Here is a 17,196-nt window from a genome sequence, read left to right on the forward strand (position 1 = left end):
TCTGGTTTTTTAATTGCTCAAACTTAAAAAGAAGTAAAAAAAAACTTTAGACAGAGACTCAGGCTAGAAAATTTCAGCCCAAAAAGTTCAAATTTTGGAAAGTTATGATAGACTGAAAACATGGGATCAGAACAGAGCTTATTCAACCTTAACTATCAATTCCCCTACAATTAACAGCACTAACAGTTAATCAGGTTGTTATCAATGGGTGTGTTAAATAAACAAAGTGAAGACAACATGCATGAGGGACAGAGTCTATACTATATTACACTGAAAAAATATATAATATTTTAATAATGCTTTATGAACATTGAAAATATTCAAATATTACTATATATTGCAATATTACTGACAAATATCACTAAGGAAATATGTCTTCATTCAATCACTTAGAGCTTGTCTACACAGGGAAATTTACTGGCATTACTATACAGGTATAATTATTCCACTAGTGTTATACTGATTAACTCCCCACTGTGGATATTCTTATTCGGAATAACTTTTTTTTAGTTTAGTTCAGGGTTTCTCAAACTGTGGGTCGTGACCCCAAAGTGAGTCGTAACCCAATTTTAATGGGGTTGCCAGGGGTGGCGTTGGACTTGCTGGAGCCCGGGACTGAAGCTGAAGCCAGAGCCCCACTGCCTGGAGACAAAATCGAAGCCCAAGGGCTTCAGCCCTGGGCAGCAGGGCTCAAGTTACATGCCCCTCTGTAACTTTGGCACCCTCGCCTGGGGCGGTGGGGCTTGGGCTTTGGGCCCCCCAACTTGGGGCAGCAAGCTCAGGCTTCGGTCCCCACTCCTGGGGTCATGTTGTAATTTTTGTTGTCAGAAGGGGGTCGAGGTGCAATGAAGTTTGAGTACTGCTGGTTAGTTTATTTTGTTTCCAAAGTACCAAAAATGTAAAATGTAAATATAGAATTTGATATTAAGTTACCTTAGCTCAGGGGTCCCCAACACGGTGCCCGTGGGTGCCATGATGTCCGCCGGGGCATCTACGTGCACCCGCCTACTGGCCGCCGGACAAGCAGCCGCCAAAATGCCGCCCAGAAGCGGCAACGTCAAGAAGCGTTGCCGCTGAAATGCCGCCGATTTTCGGCAGCATTTCGGCGGCGACGACTCTTGATGACGATGCTTTTCGGCAGCGACGCTTCTTAACGTTGCCGCTTCTCGGCGGCATTTCAGCGGCTGCTTGTCCGGCAGCCACGGTCCTCGGTCCGGCGCCCGCCACACGGAAAAGGTTGAGGACCACTGCCTTAGCTAATAGGCGGTGCCATCTAATGGCTAACTTATAAAACATGTACAATATGTCTAACGTCACTAAATAAAACCAAAATCTAAAGGCTTGTCCACACAGGGAAATTTATCGGCATTACTATACTGGTATAACTGCACGATGTGCTCTTATTTGGAATAACAGCAGCCTTTTTTCAGTTTATCTTGTCACCTCATGTTGGCTCAATGACTCTCTGTCACTACTGTGAAGATAAATCAGATATAGGATTTATAAAATGAAAAATCTTGCAACTACAGCCAGGGCCGGCTCCAGAGTTTTTGCCGCCCCAAGAGGCCAAAAAAAAAAAAAAAAAAAGCCGCGATCACCGGCACTTCGGCAGCAGCTCTACTGCCGCCGCTTCAGCCGGACGTGCCGCCCCCTTCCATGGGCCGCCCAAGCACCTGCTTGCGGTGCTGGTGCCTGGAGCCAGCCCTGACTACAGCTGAGGGAGTATTAAGATGACAGAAAAAACAAACTTGGCTGCTCTTCTTACACATCATCAACATTATCTAAAAGGGCAAAAAGTGAGGAGGATTAACCATGATTTAACTTTGCCTGGATTCTCATTGCATCCACTTTGCACTTAATAAATACAAATAATATTTTGCATTAATATAGTGATTTTCAACAATCTAGCCTTGCTCCACCCCAAGACTTTCACTGGAAACCATCAGAGATAACAGCAAACAATTGAAACCACCTGGAGATGAAAAAGGAACATTACAACAGAGAATTGCCACGACTATGAATAAAGATAAATGACTTTTTCAGTGTAACACATGGTGGGGAAAGGTACGATGTATCCTTTTACTGAGGAGACATCTTGTGGTGTTTTCATGAAAAATTTAATCCTGGTTCCTGTGAAGCCAGCCAGCTCTGCAACAGACTGAACTTTAGTGAGGAGAGGGGAAAACCTACTTTACTAGACTGAAAAGACAAGTGTAGATCCAAGTTTGCGTTTTACTATTTTGTTTGTATTGTAACCAGTTTTTTCAATCACTCCTTCTTATTTCTAATATAATGTCTATCCTTTTTTAAATAAACTTTCTTTTGTTTTATTACAAGTTCTCACTGTTAGAAGCAGGGGGTTAAGGTAAAAGTGGAGTACACTCTCCTTTGGCGGCAGAGGATTTGGGATTTCTATGAATAGCCAGTGTTAGAGTTTGGATATCACGGGGGAACACTTCAAAGAGCCTCAGTTACTGGGGTGCACCTATCGCTAACCTGCATGGTGAAGTCAGGGCTGGAGGAGAGCTCTCAAGTGGCTGATAGCTCCCTAATGCCACTAACCTAACACCCAGCCACCCCAGGCAAGATTGCTTCACGCTGGAGTGACCCCGGTCCTGGATGCCCTGAGAACCATCACAATTGTCTACTGGAATTCTCCTTCTAAAAAGCAACAGAACAATTCCATGACGGCTACTGTAGCAGCACACAGATGAGGTACACACCCCATAATGTACACAAGATATGGGAATGAGGAAAAAAGCCAGCAGAGCCAAGTAGTGATGAATCCATTGGCCTCCTCCATCAAAACTCATGTACTCTGAAGGACAGCAAATCCCAGCTGAGTTGTTCAGTTGCAAACAGGTGTGGACTCTCTTATGAACTCTAAGGACTCACTCCTCCCTAACATAACAATTCACAACATCCAGGACCTTCTTCACCCACTGAGAAAGGGGTGAGGACTGGGTATAATCTTTATATGAATTAATTTTCATTAAGATTGCAAACAGATCAAAAACAGAATTTGTACTCTGTTAGTCTCCATTGCATTTTCTGTCAAAGCATTTATTATAGTTTATCATATGGTTCAGTCATAAATACAAATCTATGACAAAAAAGCTAAACTAGTTCTTAAGTTAATTGTATGAACTATTCACTAAAAGTTGTTTGGCTTTATATATTGTATAGAATTTATACGAATTATTACAAAGTAAAAGTATTTCTAAGAACTGAGGTTCATAACTCAATGTACATCAGTTTACACCCTTAGTACCAAGTGTTTAGTATACAGCATTATGTTATTCTGTCACAGAAATTCAAATAAATAAGATTTCTAGGGAAACAGCAGCAAGGAGAGAAACATTTTTTTTTAAAAGTGTTACAATATTAATCTACCGTGTGCTTGCAAGCTTAAATCATCCTTATCTATGCCAGATTAGATTTGAACATATTTTAAAAAAACCAAGGAAATAAATCACCGGTGATTTTGATTTTTTATATCTGCTTTAAGAGAACACTGTCAATTAAATTGGGGCTGATATCTGACCCATTTTAAAATTATTATAATTTGAAGGGAAATTCCCTCCATTTTAAAATATTTTGTTTTTAAATCCACCACTCATTTTTATTTTGTGCTCCTTTGTGATATTTTGCAATACATTTTATAGGCTGCATGTGAGTGACTATTGTTATTGTTAATACATATCTCAATATTAAACTGAAGTAAGAGTATAATCTTTCTATATAAGAAAGAAAAATCACTTACCTTTATAGCAACTGAAGTTCTTCAAGGTGTGTTCATATATATTCCACTCTTGGTGTACACACGCCCCATGAGCTGGAGATCAGAGTCTTTTGGCCAGCAATGCCCATTGGGGCTGTGCATGCACTGACTGTCCTCCTGTACAGAGGACTTAAAGGAAAGAGCAGGCCCAATCACTACTCAGTTACTTTGCCGCCACAGAATCCAAGCATAATAGCCCTCCATAGTAGTGAGGAAATCATGGAATATATAAGGACAATACATGTTGAAGAACCCCAATTACTTTAAAGTTAAGTAACTTTTTTACCTCTTCAAGCACTCATCCATGTGTATTCCACTCTTGATGACGCCCAATGACCTGCTATGAGGAGGCAGGTGCTTGGAGTCTACTTAAACAATGTTTGCAATAGAGTTCTGCCAAAAGAGGCATCAGACTTCAATGCTTCCACTATGGAATAATGTTTAGTAAAAGTATGGACTAATCCCAAATGGCTGCCTTACAGAGATCTGAAATTGGTATGCTTCGGAAGAAAGCTTTAGAGGCTGCCATGAATCCTAGTAGATTGAGCCCTAATGTTAGTTGGGTGTTCTAAACCAGTGGTTCTCAACCTGTGGTCCGCGGACCCCCGGGGGTCCACAAACTATGCCTTAGGTGTCTGTAAAAGACATACTGAAAACTGACTCAACAGAATTCAACTATACATACAGACAATAGATTTCCAAAGGGGTCCACACCTCTATTTGAAATTTTTTAGGGTTCCACAAATGAAAAAAGGTTGAGAACCACTGTTCTAGACTATCTCATAAGACACTAATACACCCTGATAATCTCTGGGCTGGAACAGGTTGACCCTTCATTCTTTCAGCAAATACTATCCAACAGTTATGAGGAAGCCCTGACGGGTTTGGAAAATGGAGGGGTACAATGAAAATCATTTAAAACCGGCCTTCTTGGAAGCTGGGTCATAGACTCATAGACTTTAAGGTCAGAAGGGATCATTATGATCATCTAGTCTGACCTCCCGCATGATGCAGGCCACAAAAGCTGACCCACCCACCCTGGAATAATTCTCTCCCTTGACTCAGCTGTGGAAGTCCCCAAATCATGATTTAAAGACTTCAAGTCGCAGAGAATCCTCCAGCAAGTGACCCCTGCCCCATGCTGCGGAGGAAGGCGAAAAACCTCCAGGGCCTCTGCCAATCTACCCTGGAGGAAAATTCCTTCCCGACCCCAAATATGGCGATCAGCTGAACCCCGAGCATGCGAGCAAGATTCTCCAGCCAGACCCTCCGGAAAAAAGTTCTCTGTAGTAACTTTTAATATCCTATCATTGACCATTGTTACTAATTACCAGCGATGGCACGTTATTGACCTATTGACTAAAATCACGTTATCCCATCAAACCATCCCCTCCATAAACTTATCACGCTTAATCTTAAAGCCAGAGAGGTCTTTTGCCCCCACTGTTTCCCTCGGAAGGCTGTTCCAGAACTTCACCCCTCTGATGGTTAGAAACCTTCGTCTAATTTCAAGCCTAAACTTCCCGATGGCCAGACATCCAGACATCCAGAACTGAACCTGAAAAACTCTAGGAACTAATCTCTGCAATGGCTCAAATGCTACCAAAAACTGATCTAAAACTAAATCTAATAACTGTTTACACAAATATATTCGGGGGGGGAGGGTGAGGCAGGAGGTTAGACTTTGGGTACTGCAACATTCCTATACCTGCAGCTTGCTGTAGAAAAGAAGGAACTGAAGTGATTGCGGCTGCATGGCCACAACAGGCACTACTTACTGGAAGATTCAAAAGCTCCACAGCCTCAGCAAGAATGCACTTCATATGTGGGATATACAAGAATGCACCTCAAAGAACAGTATTTGTGTTTCAAGTCAATATTTCACTGGTCCAAAAATATTTGGGTATAGATTCATAGTAAAATAGTCAACAGCAAAACAATTTAATATCTTAATATTTTTAAATACAAAACCTTTAACCTTCAGTTTTCTAAAGGCTTAGGGATATTCTCTGAACATCAAAACCTCAGTTGTAGGTTTGCTATTTATGGGATAATAGTTATAGATTTTCATACAGGACATTTATTACAAAAACAAATATAGGATAGATTTCTGCTTTGCAATCATCTAATGAACCGATTATTGCTGTCTTCTGAAAGTGCTATAAGATTATTATTTCAAAAATTGTATTTTGTTTTTAGTTCAAGGGTTTTTATCCATACTTAAAGCAACAGAGAAAAGCTGGTAACCTTTGCATCTTCAATATTTATGAACTACACACTGAACAGTAACATGAGATAATTACATTTTGTTTCACTTTTTAGTCATGTTACCTAAGTTAAAGAAGCTTGTCATGCTCTGCAGTCTCCTCTTTCTCTTGAGCTCTAACTATAAGCACCAACTGAATGAGAGGAAGGGGAAACAAAAGGAAGAATTACTTTTAAAAAAAGTCTACTTTTTAAATGTAGAATGTGTCATAAAAAATAAAATGTTCTTTGAGTTTCATAAATAGTTTGATTCTATCACTCAATAAATAAAAGTCTCTAGTAATAAAATGAGATTCACAAAGAAGTGTGAATGGATTTTTTTGTACATATTATATATGAATGAGATGAAACACAGATACATCTTGGTAACTTAACCAAAAAGGATAAAAATCAGGAAATAATATTGCCTTGAATTGATAGTGTCCCTTTAAATCTTGGAGAAAAAGTCATGAAAAAAATCCATGATGGTCACACATTGTTTGTTTTTAGAATAACTTTCATGGGGTAAAGTAATAGTTTGTAAAATATATTTATCTCTTTTTTATTTACAATCCAGTAAAATAAGCAGCTTGAATTTCACACAGTGAAAAAAATGCATGAAAGAGAGTTCAAAGCTTAATTAAAATACCAGTATGTCTATGTGACATTCTATACCTTGGGGGAGCATCCTCTAACCCCCATATTCCTCATTTATATATAATCATGATATTGCATATAAAACAAGCCATGTGAGGTATCAGGGGAAAGGTTATGATCTGCTGAAAGTCACTGTTCTATCGAAATATGTATATCATTAGTGTATATGAAGTTATGAGAATTGTGTTGTATGGTAGTCACTAAAATATGCTGTGCGTCTGGGAAGCGCCCAGATACTAGCTCTCCAGAGACAATGCCAAGGAAAGTAACCACCGCCCAGGTGGGTGTCAAACCCTTCAACAGCAATTGTCCAGCAAGGGAGCTACAATTCAACGACTCACCTGCATAAGGCCACACCAGGCAAATTGCTTAACCTAGCCTGGGGACTCAGCAATGCCCACTAGACATGCCTAGACTTGTGTTCTCCAAGCACACAAGGACTAAGGGTATAAAACAGAACACAGGGGCCCCATGCTTCGCCTTTCTCCTTCCCCCACCTATGCTGCAAGCAAAAAAAGACACTCAAAAGACTGAAGACTCCAACAGAGGATACTGGCCCAGGTTTAAGGGACAAACCTATATATTAATGACTGCAATATCCAATGGGATGAGAAAAACTGCTGAATCTAGATGCCCAGTCTAATAGGACTGATAGTTTAGACTGCGTGCTTATATTTTCTTTTCTTTTGATAACTAACTCTGACTTTTTGCCTTATAATCACTTAAAAATCTATCTAGTGTAGTCAATAAACTTCTTTTATTGTTTAACTTTACCAGTGAGTTTGCCTGAAGTGTGTGGCAAATCTGTTCCGGTTTGCAAAGGCTGGTGTATATCCACTTTCCATTGATGAAGTGGTAAACCAATTAATAAATTTGCACTGCTCATCTTGAGCAGTGCAAGACGGTATATTCCTGAGGTGCAAGGCTGGGAGCTGGGGGAGATATGGCTGGCGCCTTTGTGAATGGCTCTGGGAGCATTCATGCAATCTAGCTAGGTGTGGGGCTCCACATGCTGTTGTGCTGAGTGATCACAACGCCTGGAGGAGTTTACTGCTTGTCATTAGCAAAGCATTGTGAGAGACAGCTCAGGCTGGAGAGGTAAGGGGGCACAGTGGTCCCACAGTCCCAGGCTGCACCCAGAGATCCCGTCACAGTTTAATAATAGCTAACTAAAAATTGGCCAAGGAGCCTTGCTGCAGTGCAGCATACAGCCAAGTAAATATCCAAGTTCTTCTCAACCTTAATCTTGAGTTCCCTGAACAGGTAACATGCTAGGGACCTAGAAGAAGGCAGCATCTTGCATAATTCTCAAGCAACCACCTCTGAACATCCCAGAAGCTGTATTGCTGGCCTCTGGAGGGTATTGGGAACATAAACAACCTAAAACAAAAAGGAAGATTGGATGGATTAAAAACCAGAAAACATTTCCAAAAAAACCCTGTCATATCACCTCTTTCTATTAGCTCAAGAACCCCAATTAATTTTGTAAAGAAGCTATAATACCATTCTTCACTGTCTAACTTAAGCCATGGCATCCCTCAGTATTATAAGTTGTATTACCCTGGCAACAAACACTACTGATCAAAAATAATTCATTTAATAGAAATATGTCTTGAAAGTGAATATAAACCAAAGCTATGTATTTAACATTTATTTAAAGTAAAAAAACTGTTCGTTACACTGTTTTGTTAAGTTCCAGATACAACTGTATAGCTACAATAATACATACTGTTCTCTATTTTACCAGACTCCCTCAGGCTCTCTCATCACCACTATCCCTGGCCTACTATTCCGCTTCTCAGCCTTGTCAGTTCTGGACTGCTGCTTGGCCCTCAGCTTCACATGTCTGTCTCTACAATTCTATGTTTTTTTCTTCCTCAGCCTCCCCCAGGAACCTGATCTTCCTGATGCTGAAAGTACAGAGAGAATGATACTTTGAGGGCCTGACCTATGGGTTATTGGACCCCACTTCTCTCTATTACTTGCACACGTCAGAAGCTTGACCTTTGACCACTTTTCCTTTTCTGTTATCTCACTTCCTAGAGATTAAACAATTTTATTACACCTGTTACCTATTCAAAACAAATTCCACTGCTATTATAATTAAACATATCAACCAACTGGGATGTGAAAGGCTCTTGCCTGGAATGAAATAACTGACCTATTCACATACTGTGCCTCCTAGCCTTGCTCACTCTTGGGGGCTTCACAGCTTCCCGCCACACCCTGCGTTGCAGCATGTCCTACCATACAATTTTTACTCCTGGGAAAAGTTTGAGGATCTGCCCCAAGTCCCTCATAGCTTTGATCATTAAATCTACCCTTTCCAAGAGTGATATCAAGTCTGCTTATTGACTGCTGCCAGTGCATCCTTCTGACTTCATCCTTTTGGATTTCTCATTCAAGGGACAATTTTATTTTGATAAAGCTATGCCCATGGAATGTGCAATATTCTGTTCAGCATTTGAGAAATTTAATACAATGCTTCACTGTGCAGAGATGCAGGAAGTAGTTTACAGCAAGTAGTGCATTACTCAGAGAACTTTTTGTTTGCGGGCAGGCCGAATTTGGATGAGTGTGTTAACCTGATGGACACCTTTCAAGCCCTTGCTTAAGAACTGGGGGTACCTCTAGTGGAGGAAAAAAACAGAGGGACCGTCCAATACACTAATCTTCCTGGGGATTTAGATAGACACACTAGCAGGTATATTGCGACTCCCTAAGGATAAGATTCAGGAGCTACTGGGCTTGATTAGGAGAGGTAGAGGGGCCTATGACAGGCGGGGCCTTGCTGGTCGAGCTGGGGCGCCCCCATCAGTCCAGTATGTGGGTGGCCCGCTCCGCCGCTCAGTCGTGGGCTTTCCCGTTAAGCGGGTGATCTCTGCCAAGTGTAGGTGACCCCGTCCGGGGGCCAGGCCAAACGGGTGGTCCGTGGATTCTGAGCGGCAAAACTGTCTGTGGGATTAGCCCCCTGGCCAGGGAAAAGCAGCAAGCAGGCTGCAACCCCGGGGTGGGGCAAGGTAAGCAATCAGTCTATAGACCTCACGTCTCTCAGGGCTGGAGCAAAGTTTAGGCAGCTTCCTCAGCGGGCAGAGGCTCGGCTTCCACGGCAGTCTCCGTGGCCAGCAGGTCATCTGGCAGGTAGTCCAGGTCCCCAGGCTTTACCGCCAGGGGCAATACAGGTACTGTTGCAGGAGCCAGGAATATGCTCCCTTCCCCTTCCCCCCCCCCCTTGACTGGCCTGGGCTGCCTCCTTTTATCTGAGTTCTCCACTAGGAGCATGTGCAGCAGGGAAGAGGGGGTGTAGCCTCCTGGGCCCACAATGAGTGGTCCACCCCTGGCAGCCCAGTGCGGGGCTGGTACACCCCGTCACACACCCTTCTCCTCAAGTCTGGACCAGATGGCAATCCCCCGTTACTCCCTTCCCCTCCTACCTCAGAAAAGAATTCCGCATTTGCATGGACTCGGGTGAAGTACCTCAAAATTGTAGGGTTGGAGGGCAAAGTACCACCTCATAATCCTGGAATTAGTGTCTTTCATAGAAAGGAGCCATCAGAGGGATGCATGAACTGTGTGATAAGCTGGAAGTGGTTCCCAAGCAGGTAGTATCATAGTGCTTCAATGGCCCATTTCACAGCCAGTGCCTCTTTCTCAATCGTTGAGTACCTGGTCTCGCGAGGGAATAACTTCTTACTCAGGTAAAGCACCAGGTGTTACTCTCCATCATGCTCTTGCAATAGGATGGCTCCCAGGCCTACTTCTGAAGCATCGGTCTGGAGTATAAACCTTTCTGCAAAATCTGGGTGAAAAAGGACCAGCTTCTGACTTAATCATGCTTGCAAGGCGTTGGAAGCATACTCGCAGTCCCGGGACCATTGTAACCTCTTGGGTTGGGAATTTTTTATCAGGTCTGTTAGAGGTGCTGCTAATGTGGCAAACTTCAGGACAAAGCATCTGTAGTAGCCGGCCAGGCCTAGAAACTGTCTCATCTGCCTCTTGGTCGTGGGGTTTAGACAGTCCTTCAGGGCTTGGACCTTATCCGCGAGTGGGCACAGCTGTCCCCACCCCATCGTGTACCCCAGATATGTTAGCTCCTTTTGCCCTAGGTGACATTTGGAGGGCTTGGCCGTCAACCCAGCTTCTCCAAGAGCTTGCAGCACAGCGGTGAGGTGTCTAAGATGGTCCTCCCAGTTGGTACTGTACATCACTATATCGTCAATATAGGTAGCTGCGTATTGCTCGTGTGGCCGCCATAATTGGTCCATAAGCCTCTGAAAGGCCACACAGCCCCATGTAGCCCAAATGGCATAGTCGTCAATTGGAAGAGGCCGAATGGTGTGGTGAAGGCTGTCTTCCCCCGGGATGCTGGAGTCAGAGAGATTTGCCAGTATCCTTTTGTGAGATCGAGAGTAGATATGAACTTGGCATTCCCCAACCATTCCAGTAACTCATCTTACCCGTGGCATAGGGTATGCATGAAACCTGGAGATCACATTTACTTTCTGAAAATCTATGCAGAACCTCATGGACCCGTCTCGCTTGGGAACAAGGACAATAGGACTCCTCCACTCACCATGGGATTTCTCCACAACCCCCAAGGCTAGCATCAGCTCAAGTTCTTCCTTTACGATCCCCCACATCTTCCGGGGCAACCGTCAGTGATGATCCCCGACTTTCTGTCCTGGGCTGGTGGCTATGTGATGGTACACCATCTTAGTCTGCCCGGACCAGGTTGATAAAACGGTTGAGAAAGACTGGATCAGTTGTTGTAGTTGTTGCCGTCTTTCTTCATTGAGCTCCTGCCCGATGTCAATCGTTGTTGCGTCGGGGAGGCTCAAGGCATCCAGCCCTAATTTCGGGTCAGTTGGGTAAGGGGCAATTAGCATGCCTTCCTGGGCTTTCAAGGCCTTTAGGAGGTTGACGTGGTACACCCGCGTCTTGTGCTGCCATCCGGGCAACTGGACCTCGTAATCTACCGGTCCCACCCTTCAGACTACTTCAAACGGTCCTTGCCATTGGAGTAGCAACAAGACACGATCACCAGGTTCGAAGGTCCGCAGACAGGCACCCTGGTTGTACCTCTGCTCCTGGGTCTGTTGTGCTTTCATTAGGTTCTCATGGGCAAACCCACCGAGCCTCTAAAGGTACTCTCACAGTTATAACATATAGGGAACAGACCCAGTAACCCGGGTTGCCTTCCGTACAATAGTTCAACTGGGGAGAACCCCGGGGACGCTTGGGGTACCTCCCATATCGCAAACAGCAAGGCAGGTAACAGTTTATCCCAATGTCGTGGATCATCCTCTACGAATTTACAGAGCATCAATTTCAAGGTCCCATTAACTCTCTCAACTAAGCCATCAGTCTGGGGATGGTAGACGGAAGTCTTCAGGGCCAGGATGTTTAGCAGCTTGCATAGCTCTGCTATTAGTCAGGATGAAAAGTTGGCACCCCAGTCTGTCATAATCGCTTTTGGTATCCGGACTCGGGCAAACATTTCTAAGAGTTCCTTTGCTATGGTGGCTGCCGTCATTGAACACAAGGGGACCGCCTTGGGATATCGTGTTGTATAGTCTACCACCACCAATGTGTAGCAGAACCCAGAACTACTCTTCTCTAAGGGCCCAATTAGGTCCATGCCTATCCTCTCAAATGGCACTCCTACCACTGGGAGGGGAATCAGGGGTGCTTTGGGTATCCCTTTGGGACTGGTGCGCTGACACTCCAGGCAGAAAGCACAAAAATCACTTTACTTCTTTATGGATGCCAGAAAAACCTAAGGGCCACCTGGCGTAGGGTCTTCTCTCGCGTCAGGTGTCCATCCCAGGGCACCAAGTGTGCCAGCCACAGCAAGTCCCGCCAGAACTTACGTGGCACCAGCAGTTGGTGGATCACTTCTTGGGTTTGTGGGTCCTTGGTCATCTGATATAGGCGCTCATTGTGGTCCTCAAAGCGGGGCCCTTGGGATGGCGTCCCTTCCTCCTCGGTTGGGGTCAATTGCTCCCATGCACGACTCAGTGTGGAGTCCTCCCTTTGCTCTCTCAGGAAGTCCCCATCAGTCACCAGCCATTCACGCAGGACGTGGTCTGGAGTCCTCAGAGGGGTCCGCGGGGGGGAGGCTCATCCTGTCCCTCTTCCTCCTGCTGGCCCAGGAGTCCCCTCGCTCGTGATCTTTCCTTTGTTTCCACCGGCGACCAGTTCCCCCATTCTTGCATGACCTCCCCAAACCAGCGCCAGTCACGATCTAGAACTGCGAGGTATGCTAGTTTTTTGGCCAGGCCGACCCAGCACATCTCCTCGCACCCGCCCACCTTCAGTTTCACCTTGGTGGCAGGGTAGGGTTGTACCTCCCCATGGATGCACTGGAGGTATATAGGGGCCTCTGTCCGGTCTAGTGACTTCACCAGATCAGCCCATACGAGGGTTTGGCTGCAACCCGAGTCAATAGGATCGGCTACTAGGGTGCCATTGACCTGCATAGGGACGATCAGTTTCAGGGAGCCTCTTTGCCAGACCTGGCCATAATTACAGTCCATGAAAGAGCAGTCACGTCTGAAGTGCACCACCTGGCCGCACTCATAACATCAACCTTTCAATGCATCTGCCTCTGAGTTCAGTGGTGCCGGCGCAGGCCCACCGGCAGGAACCTCTTCCCCATAGGGTCGCCTGCTAGGTCTCCACGTAACTCCGGGGTGGGAAGTCAGCCCTCATGACCCCAGCCTACTCCAAGGTCCTTCTTTTTCTGGTTTGGGCGGTTCTTCTCTTGGGTCCCTCCTGCAGTCTCTGGGGCTCTCTGGTTTAGGAGTTAGAAGTAGGGGCCCTTTTCCAACCAAGTAATCTTCCATCATGGACCCTGCCTCAGTGAGAGCCCTTGGCCGATGTCTGCGAACCCATTCCTTCCCCCCGGGGGAAGGATCTCTGTAAACTGCTGCAGTATGATAGCCTCCGTCACTTGAGGCCCAGTCAACTTCTCAGGTTCCAACCACTTCCAGCAGTAATCCCAGAGTTGCTGAGCCACCACCCAAGGTCGTGCCCCCAGGGAATACCTCTTCCGTAAAAACCACTGGCGGAATGTTTCGGGGATCACCCCAGTTTGGTCTAAGATGGCGGCCTTCTCTTTGGCATAGTCAAGAGCTTCTGTAAGGTCTAAGTTCCAGTAGGCGGTTTGTGCGGGTCCGGTTAGGTATGGGGCCAATAGGACAGCCCAGTGTTCTGGGAGCCAGCAGCCTGCCGTGGCAACCCATTCGAATGTGACCAAGGAGGCCTCTGGGTCATCCCCGGGTCCCCTTTTGGCCAGCCTCACTGGTAACCTAGTGAGAGTGTTCTCCAAGCCCTTGCTCCCTGCAACGGGTCCAGGTGGTCCCCACAGCTGCAGGAGCGCCACCATCTGCTGAACTAGCCATTCTTGCTGGATTGGTGTTGTGCAACTAGCTCCCTAATCAGCTGCTGCTGCTGTTCTTGGTGCTGGGATATCTGTTGCTGTTGTCGGGCAGCCTTTTGCTGTAGTAGCTGGGCTTGTTGTTGTTGTTGCTGGGTAGCCTGCTGCTGCTGGATTTCTAGCATCCATTTTAATATCTGGTCTGTGTCCATTGTGTTCTCGCAGTAGCTCTCCTCGGATTAGTCCTCCTGGCAGGACCTGACTGGTGCCCGCATTCTCCACCAGGTGTGACGGGCGGGGCCTTGCTGGTTGAGCTTGGTCAAGTCAAGTTCAGTATGGTCAGACCAGTATGGGGGTGGCCCGCTCCGCCACTTGGTAGTGGCCTTCCCCGTTAAACGGGTGATCTCTACCAAGCCCCTGGATAGGGTCACCTAAATAGGTGGTCCGTGGATTCTGAGTGTTGGATTAGTCCCCTGGTCAGGGCAATCAGTCTGTTGGATTAGTCGCCTGGTCAGGGCAAAGTAAGTAAGCAGTCTCTATAGCCCAGCAGCCTCCTGCCTGGGGCAGCAAACAATCAAAACATCTGGGGAATTAGCCCCCTGGCCAGGGCGAAGCAGGAAGCAAGCTGCAATCCTGGGGCAGGGCAAGGTAAGCAAACAATCAGTCTATTTACCTCATGTCTCTCGGGGTTAGGGCGAAGTTTAGGCAGCTTCCTCAGCGGGCGGTGGCTCGGCTTCCATGGCAGTCTCCGTGGCCAGCGGGTCATCTGACAGGTAGTCCAGGTCCCCGGGCTTTACCACCAGGGGCGCTACAGGTACTCCTGCAGGAGCCAGCGGTGTGCTCCCTTCCTCCCTCCCACCTTTACTGGCTTGTGCTGCCTCCTTTTATCTGAGCTCTCCACTTGGAGCATGTGCAGCAGGGAAGAGGGGGGTGGCCTCCTGGGCCCACAATGATTGCTCCGCCGCTGGTGGCCCAGTGCGGGGCTGGTACACCCCGTCACAGGTCCAAAAAAATAATACTCTGTGAGCTGCAATCTATTATTGGGCATCTGAACTTTGCCTGAGGGGTGTTAGTCCCAGGGCAGGGTTGCAGCGGCCACCACAGGCATAGTAACAGGGCCGTCCCTAGCTATTCTGGGGCCCTACGCAACCCCCCCACGGGCGGTTTGGGGCTCCAGGCCTCCGTGGGAGGGCAGGGCTGGCTTGGGCAGCGGGGGGAACCGCCCCCCAGCACCCGCCAGCGGTGCGGCTGGGGCCATGTCGCTGCTCTTCCCACTGCTGGTGAGTGCAGGCCCGGCCCTGCTGCAGTCCTCAGGGGCAGGAAGAGGCGGGGCTGGGGTGGGTAGGGGCGGGGGCGGAGCAGGGCAGGGGCTTTGGGGAAGGGGTGGAGTGGGGGCAAGGCTGGGGCGGAGCAGGGGCGGGAAGAGGCGGGGCTGGAGCAGCACGCAGCTGCGCAGCTGCATACTTTGCGTATGGGTAAGGACGGCCCTGCATAGTAAGATCTCACCATTTTATATGAGTTACTGGAGAAATGAAGGATTTGGGAGTGTGGGAACTATTTCTGAGCCATTTTAATGGAGTGCCATTATGGAGGGAAGAATCACCAGACCTTCAGATTACACAGGGTTATGAGGTTGATGAGGACATTTGTACTACAATGTTTAAACTTTAAACGTCTGTTTCTCTTCCAAGCACATGCCACGGGTTGATTGCTTCTCCACTGAAACCTAGCTAACCTGAGCTGTCATGGGAGGAGGGCCATGTTATGGGATCAGCTGATGCCCCTTCTGTACGCTGTGAAAGCGTGTGAGCAAGCACCAGATATAACTATAGCTCAGCTTGGGGAAAATGATTTTGGAATGCGTAAAAGGGTAGACCTAACAATCAGAGCTAAGAGGGACTTGGGGCAGATCCTGGAACTTTTCCCAGTTGTAAATATGGTGTGGTGGGCAGCTGTAAAGCCCACACAGGTCAACAAGGCTCGGAGGTATGTGAATAGGGAAGTGGCCAAATTCATGGGTGTCAAAGGAGAGAGTCAAAAATTTTAGATATTGACATAACATGGAGCACCAGAATTACTCAAAGAGGATGGGATCCACCTGTCAGACTTGAGAGCTGACACTATTTGGCGAATATTAAAGGGGGCATTAGGAGATGTCTGGGAACACAGCTAGGTATGGATGTGGGGAAAGGCAGCCAAGCTAACTGCTGGCACCTCTTTGTGATGGCTGTCCAGTGCAGGTACTCCATAAGGAAGGGATACAGGGATCAAATAAAATTGATTGATAAAGGATTTAAAGTAGGGGAGGGCAAACTACAGCCCACGGGCCAATTCCGGCCCGTCAGGGCTTTCAATCTGGCCCACGGGATTGCCAGCCCCATGGCACAGCAGGGCTAAGACAGGCTCCCTGCCTGCCCTGGTCCGCATCTCTCCCAGAAGCAGCCAGCCCCACATCCCTGCGGCCCCTGAGGGAGTGGGGGGCAGAGGGCTCCATGCGCTGCCCTAGCCTGCAGGCACTGCCCCCCGCAGCTCCCACTGGCCAGGAACAGGGAACCGCAGCCAATGGGAGCTTCAGGGGTGGTATCTGCAGGCAAGGGCAGCACGCGGCAGAGCCGCCTGCCCTGCCCCACCCCATCTCCAGGAGCCACTGCCGGACATGCTGGCCACTTCCGGGAGTGACGTGGGGCCAGGGCAGGCAGGGAGCCTGCCTTAGCCCTGCTGTGCGCCGCTGCCACTCCGGAGCCGCTCGCACCCCAAACCCCTCCTGCACCCCAACCACCTGCCCTAAGCCCCCTAACCCCCTGCCTTGAGCCCCCGCCACAGCCCTCCTGCACCCCAACCCCCTGCCCTGAGCCCCTTCCTGCACCCCGCACTCCAACCCCCTGCCCTAAGCCCCCTAACCCCCTGCCTTGAGCCCCTGCCACCCCCCTCCTGCACCCCAACCCCCTGCCCTGAGCCTTCTCCTGCACCCCGCATCCCTCCTGCACCCTGCACCCCGAGCCCCCTCATGTACCCTGCATCCCTCCTGTACCCCAACCCCTTGCCCTGAGTCCCTTTCTGCACACCACACCCCTCCCACACTCCGCACTCCCTCCCACACCCCAACTCCCTGCCCCAGCCCTACATTCATGGCCCT

The sequence above is a fragment of the Emys orbicularis genome, chromosome 3, assembly GCF_028017835.1.
Source record: "Emys orbicularis isolate rEmyOrb1 chromosome 3, rEmyOrb1.hap1, whole genome shotgun sequence".
Classification (NCBI taxonomy): domain Eukaryota; kingdom Metazoa; phylum Chordata; order Testudines; family Emydidae; genus Emys; species Emys orbicularis.